We start from the raw sequence: 14,244 nt of genomic DNA, 5'->3' as shown, positions 1-14,244 counted from the left end.
TTTTTTTTTTTTTTCGTTCCTCCCTCCATTCTTTCCTTCTCTCTCTTTTTTATTTAATTAAGGTGATGAAAATCTCTCTTTTCATCCTCCCCGTCTATTTTTTTTTTTTTTTTTTTTTTTTTTTTGCATAGCTGGTATTTTAAGTAAACCAAAACCCTGTACCTGCTTAGACCCTAAGCTGCCCAGGAATCCCCCGCTGACACCCGCCATCCTGTCTTGGAGCATCTGGAATGAAGTCTTTCGTCCCCTCTGCTGAGCCCTTTGTCCTTTCTGACCTCCGGCTCTTTCCTCTTGCTCTACTGGTCATTCGCCTTGTCTTTTCACTTGCCCCCAATGACATGGCTATTGTACGGTTTTTGTATTATTTTGGTTTCTGCTATGCAACAATCTGCTAGCTGGAGTGTTTTCCCCCCTGTTATTTTCTCTTTACATCTTTTCTGTGCATAGACAACGTACAGATTGGGAATATGGTCACAAACGGTTAGAAACGAGGCTCTGAATATAAGCTACTTTTGCATTTGCAGGGCCTGTCCTGAAGTGTGCTCATAATCTCGGCCTGCCTGTGATGTCATCCTCAGGGAAGCAGATGGGGTGTCAGCAAACTGGAGGGGAGTTCTCGAGAACATCATCAAGATACCAGCTGAAGCCAGACAAGAGCTGTGCACACTGACATTTTATTATTTTTATTTCTGAAGTGTCTAACTTACTTTCGGATTCGTTCTATCTTTCAGACACAAGAAACCATTATTAGTATCATCATTATTATTGCTATCTTTCTCACGAAGCAAATCCTCTATTTTGAGTGGAACTCAAGTAGCCTCTCACTGTAAACTTTGGGAAATGAGTACTGTGAAACAGAAGCATTTTTTATTTTTTTAAACGATTTTATTTAGGGAGAGGAAGAGAGAGCGTGTGCACGCGTGAGCAGGGATTGCGGCAGAGGGAGAGGGACAGAGAGAATCTCAAGCAGACTTCCCGCCTAGCTCGGAGCCCAATGTGGGCTCGATCTCACGACCCTGAGATCATGACCTGAGCCGAAATCAAGAGTCGGACGCTTAGCCGACGGAGCCACCCAGGTGCCCCTGACATAGCGTTAAAAAAAAAAATTGACTAATAACAAAAGTCCATCATTTTAACAGGATGACTAATAAAATAAAACTTAAGAAAAGATAGGTTGATCTTTGGGAACAAAAGTCCAGAAACTTAAATTCTCCTTTGCACTAAAGAAGAGCCTTGTGAGGAAGTCATTTAGACGGTTGAGAGTATTCAGGAGAGGTCTCTGCTTGGATATTAACTGCCCTTCTAACATGGCCACGTGAGGAAAGGGATTTTGTTGCGTTCAAACCCCTGGCTGGTGAGAAGGTTACTGGGGAGTACTTTCTGCCACTGTCCTAAGCATCCCTAAGCTGGCCCGGCATTTGGTCATATAGCAGTTTGTCCTTAAAAACTTTACAGTTCCGGGGAGGTTCTAGTGAATTTACATTATTATCCTCTAACCATTTTTCTCTGAAATACATTCTAACAAACAGTAGAGTGGGAATTATCCACTGAAGAGCTTTAAGAAATACATCCTCTGTCTTGGAGCATTTGGAATGATGTCTTCTGTCCTCTCTGCTGAGCGCTTTGTCCTTTCCAACCCCTACCTCAGACTGGAGTCAGTGCTAAAGACTGTTGTTACCCCTATAAAGACACAGTTTCTAGTAATCACACTGACAGAAAGCTTCAGTGCGTGTTACTTCAGCTCACACGTGTGGTCCTTTTAGGATGTAAGCTCTCTGATAATTGAATTTAAACAAAATTTTTTAAAAATTAAAAAAGATAAATAAATAAGTAAGAATAAAAAGAAAAAGAATATAAGCTCTCTGAAAGCAGAGCCTGTGGGTCACATCTGACATTAGAGCCTCAGTATCTCAGTACCGAGATAATATCCTGCGCACGCAATCGTGCGTTGACATTTGCTGAATGAATGGATGATTTGCCATTTCAGAAAAAGTGCACAAAATCCACTTCACACAGTACCGGCTGCCTGGAAAGCTTATTTCAATTTATAACATTATTGTCATTTACAGTAAAGTCTAAACAAGGTGCGAATTAATCAAAAATCCTTTGACTTAATGGTCTTTTTTTCCACTGGACTGTTTCTTTCTCCCTACCCGATTTCCTAGAAAAGTACAAGGACAAGGTTTCTTCTGGTTTACTGAGTTTTCAAACAAGTCAGCTGGTGTCATCCTTGTCATTGCTCACCAAGGCAAAAGACATGACTCATAAACATGAAAGGGGGAATTACACCAGGGAAATTCTACCTGGCCATCCTTCTCAATTTCACTCCAACGAAAATAGAATTCCTTTCCACCACAAAACTGAATTTACAACAGGATTAACAGTCAAGTAACTTAGTCCCATTGAGCACTTTCTGAGTATCTGTGGGCTCACACTGTATAGAATCTGACCAAGGTGCTGTTATTGACTTCCAGGAATTTTTTTCCCCAAATGTTCTTATGGCATCAAGGATGGAATATGGCTTAACTATGGAAGTATTAAAATTCGATCATGTCCTCTGAGCTTTCATCAGGACAAATACTATGAATTACTTTTGCAGGCATAAAGCCTGTATAGGTATCGTTAAAATAAATTCACATCTGAGTGATCTTTTGTCACAATAAGGAGAAGACGCAAAGCCATAAAAAGGGGTAATAAAGCCACCACTCTACATATAAAGCACTATCCACCATCCTTCAGAGATTTTTGGCTCTTTTTCCCAGAGAAGACACTTGGTTTATTATTGCCATAAAGCAAGCCCAGACCATCTATACTTAAATTGGATTCCTTCTTCTGGGCTGTTGTTGACATCTTCCTAAGGACTTTCTTGTTTATTTCATTGTAAAATAAGAAGCAGCAAGTTATTGCGCACCTTGATAGTTTCTGGAAAAAAAAAATCTCATTTTGGCAAAATGTTACTTTACACAAAATGTAATGATTTATCCAGGTTTGTGTATAAATACGTTATCTTTGAATACTATAGTTCTAGAAAATTGAATGTAAATTTGGGTAGATCCACTGAATCAGTTATGCTAAACTCTTTCTTAAAGCCCTCCAGCCTGTCTTCTTGCCTGCCTTCCTTCCTTCCTTCCTTTCTTCCTCCCATCCTCCCTCCCTCCATCTCTCTCTCTCTCTCTCCTCTCCTCCTTAAATCCATATGCTTTCTTATTAAAAAAAAAAAAAAGATTAGCTCATGTTATTAGATTACATAGCCTACTACTTCCGTAGTTATCAACTAACCCCGGGACATTCCTCCACATTTCAAAGTGATTTTAGCTTCTTTTTCATTCTCAATCTCTCCAATATTACGCCTGCCTGAATTCTTGGAGATTTCCAAGCTCATGGATGTGAGCTTCCCAGCACCATTGCTTCTTCCTTTCTGGTCACCTCTCTTCTACCCTAGTTACTCCCGAGGCCAGCTAGTCCATCCATGGCCCTGAGCAGTACTGGAAATTGCCTCTTGTCTTGTCATCTTAGATTCCTGCATCCTGCCCTCTGCCACTACTCAGTCCTCCAGTTGGCCAAGCCAACAATTCCTTGACATGGCAGAGCTCTTCAGTCCTTTGATCCTTCCGCTCATTACTGGCCCTCACTCCCCTCCTTATCAGGTTAAAGTCATTTCACACAGTCCTTTGTGAATAGGCTAGATCCCCCACTTCCCCCATCAGTCCACCACCCTGGCCTGCGACACCAGAGCCCTAGTTAAATCCAACTCGCGGCCTATTCCACTGCCCCGTGACTGGAGAAAGGCACGTCACCCCATGGGGGCTCATGCTTTACCCGTGCCACAACCCTCAAGGAGGCCCCAAATGCTGCCAGGCAACCACACTTTATTTCCTTAGCCCGGCTACTCTTCCGTTCCCTCAGATGTCCGTTTCTCATCCCCTCCTACCTGCTCACACCCTCAGCACTCCTTTTTAACCCTCGTTCTAAGCAGATGACCTCGTTTATGCTTCACTGAAGACACAGACGCAATTGGAAGAGAACTTGCATGGGCTCCCCCAACCCCCGTCTGCTCACCCACCAGCATCTGCTCCCCTGTGTTCTGCCTTCTCATCTACTTGAGTAGATGAATTCTCCGTGTTCTCTCAGTCCGGAGCCAATTCTTCCACCTCTATACAAGGTTCTATTTCTTCTCACCTATTCAAAAAAATCAGAGCTCCAGCAATGCTCCCCTCGCTTGCTCAGATCATTTTTCCTCCCCCAGTTACATCACTCCCATCAGCGTGTAAACATGTTGTCATTTCTTCCATCCTGTAAAAAACATTCATGACCTTACATCTCTCACAAGCTATCGCCCCTTTTCTTTGCTCCCCTTGGAACAGGTGCCTTGGAAGATTTGCCATATTGCTGTCTGAGTCTCTCTCCTTCGTTCTCTCTTAGATCTACTACATTCAGGCTTTCTCTCCCCCTATTTCACCAAAGTTGCTCTCACGCACAAAACCAGTAACTGCTAAGGATATAAATCCAATGGTCAGTTCTCAATCCTCATCATACTGGACCTGCCAGATGTAGTTGGTCATTCTTTCCTTCCTGAAACACTGTTTTCAATCAGCTTTCAGGAAACCAGGAACTCCCTCACCCCTTGGTCTTCCCCCTACTTTGCTGGGCTCCTTCTCAATATCTTGTGCTGACCTTTCCTCTTCTCTTTGACCTCTTAATGTTGGAGAAACGCAGAGGCTGGTCTTCACTTCTTTTCTCTGTGTATACTCACATCCTTGTTGATATTATGCTTCTGACTTCCAAATGCAAATGTCCACACAATCTGCAAATAAATCCAACTACCTATACAGTGATAGCTCTTCCCCTTGGAGGTCTAAAAGACACCTCAAACTTGCTTCCCAAAACTGAATTCTTTTTTTTTTTTTTAAAGATTTTATTTATGTGAGAGAGAGAGAATGAGAGATAGAGAGAGCACGAGAGGGAAGTGGGTCAGAGGGAGAAGCAGACTCCCTGCTGAGCAGGGAGCCCGATGTGGGACTCGATCCCAGGACTCCAGGATCATGACCTGAGCCGAAGGCAGTCACTTAACCAACTGAGCCACCCAGGCGCCCCCAAAACTGAATTCTTGATCTTCCTTCCCAGAATGCTTCCAACGCAACCTTTCCAATCTCAATTGATGACGACTCTATCCTTCCAGTTGCTTGAGCCAAAACATTCAAAGCATCTTTGATTCTTTTTTTGCATCTTTGATTCTTTTCTACCCCTGCCCCCATACCACTTTCAATCAATCAGGCAATACCGTTGGCTCTATCTTCAAAATTAGCTAGCATCTGACCACTATTTGCTACTTCCACGGCTTTCTCCAAATCCGAAGCACTCTTATCCCTTTCAGTAACCTTATAATAATGTTTCTTTTCTTACCTTTGCACATCTACAGTCTGTTCTCCACAAGACAGACAGAGCCTTTGACCATAGAAATCAGAATGTCCTCCTCCTGCGATGGCTTCCTTTTCATCTGGAGAAATAGACAAAGTCCTTCTCATGGCCTACAGGTCACGTGCTGGCCTATTGTTACTTGTTTGACCGAATTTTCCACCACTCTTCTGTTTTTTCACTTCATATTTGTCAAAATGGTGTCACTATGGTTCCTCTAATATGTAGGTATCTTGGGGCTTCTGCTCTAGCTGTTCTCTCTTTCTGGAAAGCTCTTCCTCAAGATACCTGCTTGCTATTTCCTCACTTCTTTCAAGACTTTGTTCAAATCTTACCATCTCCATGATTTCCTTGTGAAACCTCCTCAACACGGCAACCCACCCCGATTTCTTTTTTTTTTTTTTCCGAGTGCCAGTCATCTTTTATTGGATGTTAATTCTGAATTAGAATATGAAAGGATTCAAGGGTGCCAGGCAAAGGTCATGGTCAGGAATGCCAAAAGTGCCTCCACACCGGGCCCTCTTCAGCGGTACTTGCGGAGCCGCTCGTGTTTGAGTTCCTTGTAACAACGACAGTAGTTGAAAAGCACATAAGCTGCCAGCACCATAGAAATCCCAGCAACGCCCCCTTTCTTCACATTGACATACTTGTTGTAATACCGGTAGTAACCTCTTTGAAATGCTCCAGCAATGCCCTTAGGGGTGAAATCCCGCATCAGTATCCAGCTGGGCAGCTCTCCTAGTTTCACATCCATGAGCTTCTTCTCCTTCAGTGGTACGACTGACGCCATCTTGGAGTCCCGGGTCAACCCACCCCGATTTCTAATTTTGCTTTACTTTCTCTTATTTCATAGTACATGCCACTTTCGAATATACTATATATATTTGACTCATCTGGCATATTTAGTTTTATTTTCTGTCTTCTGCTACTAGAACGTAAGGACCACAAAAGTCAGGATCTGTAAATATTTTGTGCACAAATATGTCTTGAATACCTAGAACAGGGCTTGGCACGTCGTGGGATAGGTGCTCAATGAGGATTTGTTCAATTAATGAATGCAGAAAATAAAGGACGGGACAAAGGAAAGGTGAATTAACCTGGTGTCTCTGAGCTATTTACTTGGAAACCTTCTTGTTAGACTTCAAAAGAAATTTTCCCAAAACGTTATTCCTGACACCAGAGCCTCTATTACTGAGTCTGTTTGGTTTCTCAATTAGAATGAGTTCCAAGTAGCTGAGAAATCCTCCCCCACATTATACTAAAACAAAGTGCTACTGCACCTCAGCCATCCACTCTGGGGACATTACATATGCGCTTTTTTTAAAAGACAGAACCAGGTAAGTGGCTTCATTTTAGGGTCTGATATAAAATCACAACTCAGGGCAGGTTCATCTACAGCTTGGCCAAATTTTATGTAAACCTGGCTCACACTGAAAGAGAACCTAAGCTGATACATCTTTTCAAAAGGAAACTATGCAAAATTCAGTGGCTTCATGTGGTTTCAACCCCAAACCAGGTGGAACCCAAGGCTTTGGCCAAGGTTCACTTTAGATTCTTAACTGGGAAATAGAAACCGAGGGGGGTTAACGTTGGAGAAAAACAAAGTGAAATAAAACCTTTAGTTTTGAACAGTTCTGGAACCACAAACTTAAATCATTGCTCTCAAACTTCATCTCACTCAGGCTTTAAACAAGTACAATCATTATTTTGAAACTAACGAACCGTTTTTTTGTTAACCTATATTAGAATTTCAGGGCTCCTTCACACTCATGTGGAGATCAAATTATTCTTTCCATCTGGTAGGGTGTGTCATCAAAGAACAAAGATGAAGAGGTGACTTGCCAAAGGTACCTGGAAGAATGAGCCAACGGAGATCTTGTTCACGGCTCAGTTCCTCAACTTAAAAAACTGCTGCCTTCCATCGAAGGAAACCAGAAATAGAGTCAAAAAGAAATGAAAGGAAACTTTAAGAATCCTGTGGATCAAATGAGATTAAGTATTAAAAGACCATGCTTTTGATAATGACAGTATTGTGCGAACCCTGACTTGACCTATGGAGTAGGAATAATTATCAGTCATGTGGTTTGCGTGTGTGTGTGTGTGTGTGTGTGTGTGTGTGTGTGTGTGTGTATAGGACAAGAAAACGTCTGAATTTTAGGAAACCTTTAAATAATTAGGGAAAGATATTCTAATTATAGGAAATGTACCCATATCCAGAGACTTTTAAGTATCAGAGATTTTAAAGATATTTTTGCAAATCTTACATTCTTCCAGATATAGATAATTCTTATATGAAACTTGTACAGATATTGTATTAAGATTTCAGAGAGAAATCTTTAACATGAAAATGCAGGACTCCTTTCCCACTCAATTTGTGTAGTTTACAAAAGTCTGACCATCATTCTTAGTTTATAAGTCGACTTTTTGATCATAGAAAGAAAGCTAGATAGCCTTTTGAAAGACCAACTCAATGCATTTTGCTATTTAAATAAAAAGCCATCATAGTTCCTTCAAAAGATGAAGGTAAATGCAACTACAGTCTGGACATTTATAATCCTGGCATATGCTTAGAGGCAGAAATCCCCGAAGTAAATATTGCATTTGCCAACTTCATGGACTGAATGTTAAAAACAGCCACCACTACTTTTTGATTCTACAATAATTTGTCATTACTGTTCTATAGGTACTTGAAAACATGTGATCTCTGTTTCTGGACACTGGCATATTACAGCTAGTAGGAACATTAAGTAGGCTTAACATAGAACTTGTCTACCCTAGCATTGATCTTTAGCTAATGTGAATTCAGCAGTTTAATAGATTTTTCATTGTTGCTTAAAAAAGCACATATTAAAGAAATGCTTAGATATTTACATCAACATCTCAACTAAATGTAGATAACCCAGATATTGTGGATCAGTGTAACAATAGTCATTCATTCTTTCATTCAACAATATTTATTATGCCTGCTATGTGCTAAATTCTAGGTTAGGCCTTGGGAATACAGCGATGAATGAGATCTTGTCACTACCTTGAAAGGTCTTCGTGATTAGTGGGGAGAAAAGAAAAAGAAACAAGGTTTGAATACAAATGTTGTGGTTCTCCTATTTCTAATCAAGATGGAGTAACTGGTACTACACTAGTCCTCTTGCTATAAATAGTCAGAAAACTGGACAACGTATATGGAGCAACTATCTCAGACACTGGACAATAAGCTGTGATCCCTGAGAGAAGAAACGTAAGGGAGGTATGTCCCACTAGACACTTTTCGAAAATGGCACCAAGAGGGATACCCAAGCAAAGCTGAAGAGAGAGTGTAATTTGGAGAGGGAAGTGGAATTTGTGGGATAGAATATGAGAGGAGAGAGGAACACAGAGAAAGAGCTCTAGAAATCTGTATGGGGTTTTCAGTGGTTGACTGAATACTAAGCTATGGATTTGTGGGGTGAGAATCCACAAAGTTGGACAAAGGATAACCACCAGGCAAAGAATTACTGGGGAGCTGTAAGATTAACAACTTGTACTACATATGGTTGGGATACTTAAGTTCTGACCAGCCATGGTGGAAAGAGCTCACTGAACACACATGGGGCATCCAATAGAGACCTCAGAAAGCTCAAGCCTTGAGAGTAGGGCTCACTAGCCCTAGAGTGTAGATCACCCTAGATCCAACCTAAAGCAACTTACATACTTTAAAAGATCCCCAGCTGATCCTCAAGTAAATTAATTGTCTTGCCAGAACAAAATGCAATAGTCTTTAAAAGAAGACACCTAAATCCAGACATTCAGCAATGTAATATTCACAATATCTAGCAGCCAACCAATTATTACTGGATATGTGAAAAAGCCAGAAAATGTGACAGGGAGAAACACTGGTCATAGAAAGAAAGAAAAAAAAATCACAAGAAAAAAATAAATTTGTGACTGCGTGGTGACAGATGTTAACTGGACTTACTATGATGATCATTTTGCAATATATACAAATATCCAATCATTACATCATACATCCAAAACTAATATAATGTTATGTTAATTATACTTTAATAACGAGGGATAGAGACTCGGAAATGACAGAGATGATTGAATGAGCAGATGAGGAATTTAAACATCTATTCTAAGTATGCACAAGGATTTGAAGGAAAACGTGAACGTAATGATGAGCTACATGTAAACTATTAAAAAGAACCCAGTGGAATTTTTAGAGCTGAAAAGTACAATATCTGAAAGGAAAGGCTTTTCAAAAGTGAATGCACTCCCCGTGGCCTGTGGAATAATTTTAATATCAAGTAGTCTAACATGCATGTAATTGGAGTCCTAGGAGGGATAGTGGTAATGGGAAAATATGTGAAGAAATAATGACTGAAAAAAATTCCAAATGTGCTTAAAAAATGTAAGCCCCCAGATCCAAAAAAGCTCAGCTAACTGCAAGCTGATGAATACAAGGCAAAGAATGCTATACCAGAAACACACAAACGTAAGTCTATGATAAATTTAAATAAAATACATCATTTTCCTTGATCAATGTGTGCATTAATTTCTCCTTCCTTCTGCACATCCACTTGGAGTAATCGTCAACATTGCCCACCCCCCCCCCACCCCCCATTCCTGTCTTACTGAGTGTCAAGAATTTTGGTTGGGAAAGGAGGTTGGGTTTTACCACGAGGCACTTAATATTCACAATATCCAGCAGCCAATCAATTATTACTGGATATGTGAAAAAGCCAGAAAACGTTACTCCTAACAGGGAGAAACACTGGTCATAGAAAGAAAAAAAAATACAAGATGACCGGGATCTGTGGTGAGGAGGAGTAGAAGGAGGCAGAAGCAGATGATGAAAATCCAGAATGAGGAAATATAGAGAAACTTCCCTATTCCTTCCTTGTTGTCCACTGGCTTCTTATTCTCGAGACGCTGTTTCTCTTACTTTTCATTCATGTCTTACAATGAACTTACCCCATACTTACTGTTTAAAGCCCTTGGGTCCAATGAAATTTATGCTCATTTTACCCCATCTCTCCCCTGCCTTTTAAGTACCTCAGGGTAAGACCCCACCTCCTTTCCTAACTGAAATTCTTTTCATCTCTCCTAAAACCCCCACTTCCTGGTTCCTCAATTTATTTCTCATTAGAATTTCAGACCTGAACAGATCATCGGCATTGGCTTAGGAGGAAGGAGAAACTCTAACTTTTCTTACAAGGGCTGGGGAAGTAGGCCAGGGAATGAAGAGCATAGATATGAGGATAGATTTTTAGGCTTACAGACTGTCACATGAAGTACCTTGTTTCCCACTAAAGCTTTATTTTTTTTAAAAGATTTTATTTATTTGACAGAGAGAGGGAGAGAGTGCGAGAGCAAGTAGGGGGAGTGGCAGGCAGAGGGAGAAGCAGGCTTCCCGCTGAGCAAGGAGCCCGATGTGGGGCTCGATTCCAGGACCCTGGGATCATGACCGGAGCCAAAGGCAGATGCTTAACTGACTGAGCCACCCAGGCACCCCTCCCACCAAAATTTTAAACTTCAAGCTTAGATTTCTAGGCAGGCCTGCTAAGGGTATCTGTCCCTTAATGGACCTGTAAAAAAAATAACATCAATAATATTACTAGATAATATAGATTGAACCACTGGTAGACAAGTTTATAAATGATCCTTTTCAACATTGTCCATTTGCAACTAGGAGTCTGCCCACATTTATAAATATCCATCTCAACAAACATTTCATTTCAGTTGTTGAGAAAATCTCGAGTCAGTTTGAGTAAGGGAAAATAAAATGAAAATCACTTATATTTTCAGTGATTATAAATATAATTTTCATTCTTTATTCTCATTGCATTATTTTCCGACAAAACTCAGGTGCGAAGTATAATCCTCGGCTGAGGAGTGATGCAATTCTCGGGAGGATATAGTAGGCGTAACTGGTAGAATCTGGTTGTGGAATCTTAGAGCTGCAAGTGAACACTTACATCATATTACAGATAAGACAATGGAGGCCCAGAAGGGTTAAGTAACTTGCCCAAGGTCACACAGCCACTTAAATATACAGTTGGGGCAAAGCTCAGCTTTCCTGAAACTTTCGCTTATACCACCACCCTCTTATTATCTTTATAGCCAACAGCAAAAATACATTCTTGAACCCCTTCCTAGAAAACTTATTAAGGGCGTGTGTTCCCACTCGTCTTTCAGATGTTAGCATTTGCTGAAATCCTTTCCCTCTCTTTTTGTCCCGCTGGCTGACATGCCAAAAGTCTGCCGGGAAGCCCTGCCTGCACCAAGTGCATGGGTAGGCTGTCCTCGTGTCACACCACGAGGCTTGCTGTTGTCTCCGCAGTTCCCATGTCCAAAGTGTTATGGTCTTTCAGAGTGATCTCTTGTAACAAGCTACTTTTAAGAGACATTGATGTATAGTGAAGAGCTTTGGGGATCATTCATTCATTATTCCATAGGATCCTTGTCTTTTGTAACAGCTCTATAGGCACTGGGTATCTCTCACCAAACTCTACAAGACAGATGCTAGGGCATGGGCTCCTCCTCGACATTTAATTCTGGGTCTCTTTGCACAATAGCGCCTTTAAATACTCAAATACTTAGGCAGATAGAAGAAAGATTGTGTGAGTTTTAAAATTTGCCATGAGTGGGGCGCCTGGGTGGCTTAGTGGGTTAAGTGTCTGCCTTCAGCTCAGGTCATGATCCCAGGGGTCCTGGGATGGAGCTCCCTGCTCAGAGGGGGGCCTGCTTCTCCCGTTGCCCCTTCCCCTGCTCGTGCTCTCTCTCTCTCAAATAAATAAATAAAATCTTTAAAAAATAAAATAAAATAAAATAAAATTTGCTACTAGGGAATTGGCCCAAGCCAAAGCATGGATGCCTCTTTCTGGCAGTTAACAAAGTTCAATATTTTTAAACCAGAAGTTGCAACTTTGTTTTTTAAATTAAAAAGGAGCACTTCTTGTGCACTTAACTACTCCCAAAGTACTGTGCTAAATGCAGTAAGAAATGAAAGGACGATACTCCAGTTTCAGAAAGCACACAGCCTAACGCGAGGCACAGGAATGTAAATGACAGTGTGGTACAAACAAGACTTAAATAAATGTGAACCATAATTAAGTATAAAGTCCACGGGAGTGCAAAAGAAGAAATAATCAAATTCTGGCTGCGAGGAAATCAAGGACAATTGTACATGGGTTATGGCATTTAGCTTTTGCTATTAAGTGGTAAAAGAATATTCTGGCCCTGTGACTTTCCAGACATCTGCTGAGGAAGGGTGTGTAAGGAGTGTGAGCAGTCTGGATCAGAATGTCAGGGGCATGGGGATCCTCGCAGGGACAGGCTGGGAAGTTAGGTAGGGCCACAGCACCAGAGAGAAGGCGGAGGAGGAGGAAAGTTCTGAGCTAAGACAAGTTGAGGAGAGAGATGAATGTTCCTGGATGCATGCTATAGGCTCATCTCTGCACTCGGTGCTTTGCACACACTTTCTCTCTGAGCCCCTCACAGTAATATTATGAGGTAAACGTTGTTACCCAAATTTTACCAAAAGGCCACCTGAGGCTCAAAAGGCCATGCACCTTGCCCGATTCCACAGCTAGTAAAAGGCAGAGACTCTTTACTATGTTTTCACTATATCATCTTTCTCTCATACTGGCAGTCCTTGGAAGGCCTAAAAGTTTTGCACTTGGTTCTCAACACGATGGATGGCCACGGCTCTGTCGGTCACCGAATGTCACGCAATGATAACCTTGAATTTTCACTTGGGAGATGCTGAGGGGGACGACGGGGTAAACAACACTCACTTTTTCTATAATATCTTTGGTGCAGTAGGGACGTGTCAGCTCCAGGCATACCGACTTAACCATAAAGAAAGAGAAGTGGAAAATCAAACCCCAAATTTCTATTTTAAGACCCTGTGGCAACACTGGATACACAATTAGAGTTTTGAATTTTATGTATGAAATGTCATTTTCAGAAGTCTCAAATACAGGCAGAATTAGTGCTCTCCACTGTGTGAAAAATCTCCAAAATACTCAGGAAAGCTCTCTTCAAGAGACTTCTTTTATCATTCTCTGAGGACATATATATGTTTTCCTCTCCTTTCAACAAGGGACTCCTAATAATGGCACAATTAGAAGAACAAGTGCCACACAGCTTCAACCTGGAGCTTTGAAATGATTTCATTTAAACCGTGAGAGCTGTAAAAAACAAACAAACAAACAAAAAACCCCCATCAAATGTATATTATTTATAAACAAAGGATTAAAAAAAGTTTTCGTGAGGCAAGCTCCTTTTACACTTCTGTGGATCTCAGAATGTAGACTACAGAATAAATATCCAGCTCTTTGGGGTCAGAATCTGGGTCTGTTGAATCATCTGGGTTTCTACAAGGAGAATTTCTGTCTTTTAGTGACTATCAGTTTTTATCGGTTAGGATTTGCTAAGTCACGACTGGATGGGGGGAAAAGCTGAACCCAGGTCTAAGCAAATCTAAAGGGAAATCAGAAATTAGAAAGTTAAAAGCTGGTTTTATCACTATGCTGATAATATACTCCCAAATTACTTTTCCATGTATCACGTTATTTGGCTTTCCACAACTGTTGCAATGCACGAATGTACATCGCAAGTGTGTATACAGCAGGTGTTATGATTGCTATTATTTGTGAGGCACTCACCCTATTCCTGTCTGACACCAGTTCCCACAGGGTGGTGCTGGGGCCCGTGACTGCTCTCTCCCATAGTGAGAGTGTGTGTGTACGTAAGGGTGTGGAATTACGGGCACGCTAACGTCAGGGGAACATAGTGTCTACCTGGTGCAGTTCTAGATTTTTAACATTTCCACAAATAATAATAATT

At 41.1% G+C, this 14,244-nt stretch overlaps 1 protein-coding gene and 1 pseudogene across 9 annotated transcripts in view; both read right to left on the bottom strand.

Annotated features, from left to right (window-relative positions):
• The window catches only part of SULF1 (sulfatase 1), a 175,419-nt gene that overhangs the window by 121,154 nt on the left and 40,021 nt on the right, over positions 1-14,244 (bottom strand). The gene's annotated exons all lie outside the window — the stretch shown is intronic.
• On the bottom strand, positions 5,802-6,215 carry LOC112823145 (ATP synthase F(0) complex subunit f, mitochondrial pseudogene; annotated as a pseudogene).

Source organism: Callorhinus ursinus, unplaced genomic scaffold (genome assembly GCF_003265705.2).
Source record: "Callorhinus ursinus isolate GAN/ISIS: 27379988/994484 unplaced genomic scaffold, GSC_fseal_2.0 scaffold5, whole genome shotgun sequence".
Classification (NCBI taxonomy): Eukaryota; Metazoa; Chordata; class Mammalia; order Carnivora; family Otariidae; genus Callorhinus; species Callorhinus ursinus.
Note: the sequence above shows the minus strand (reverse complement) of the source record. Positions and strands in the feature narration are given on the sequence as shown.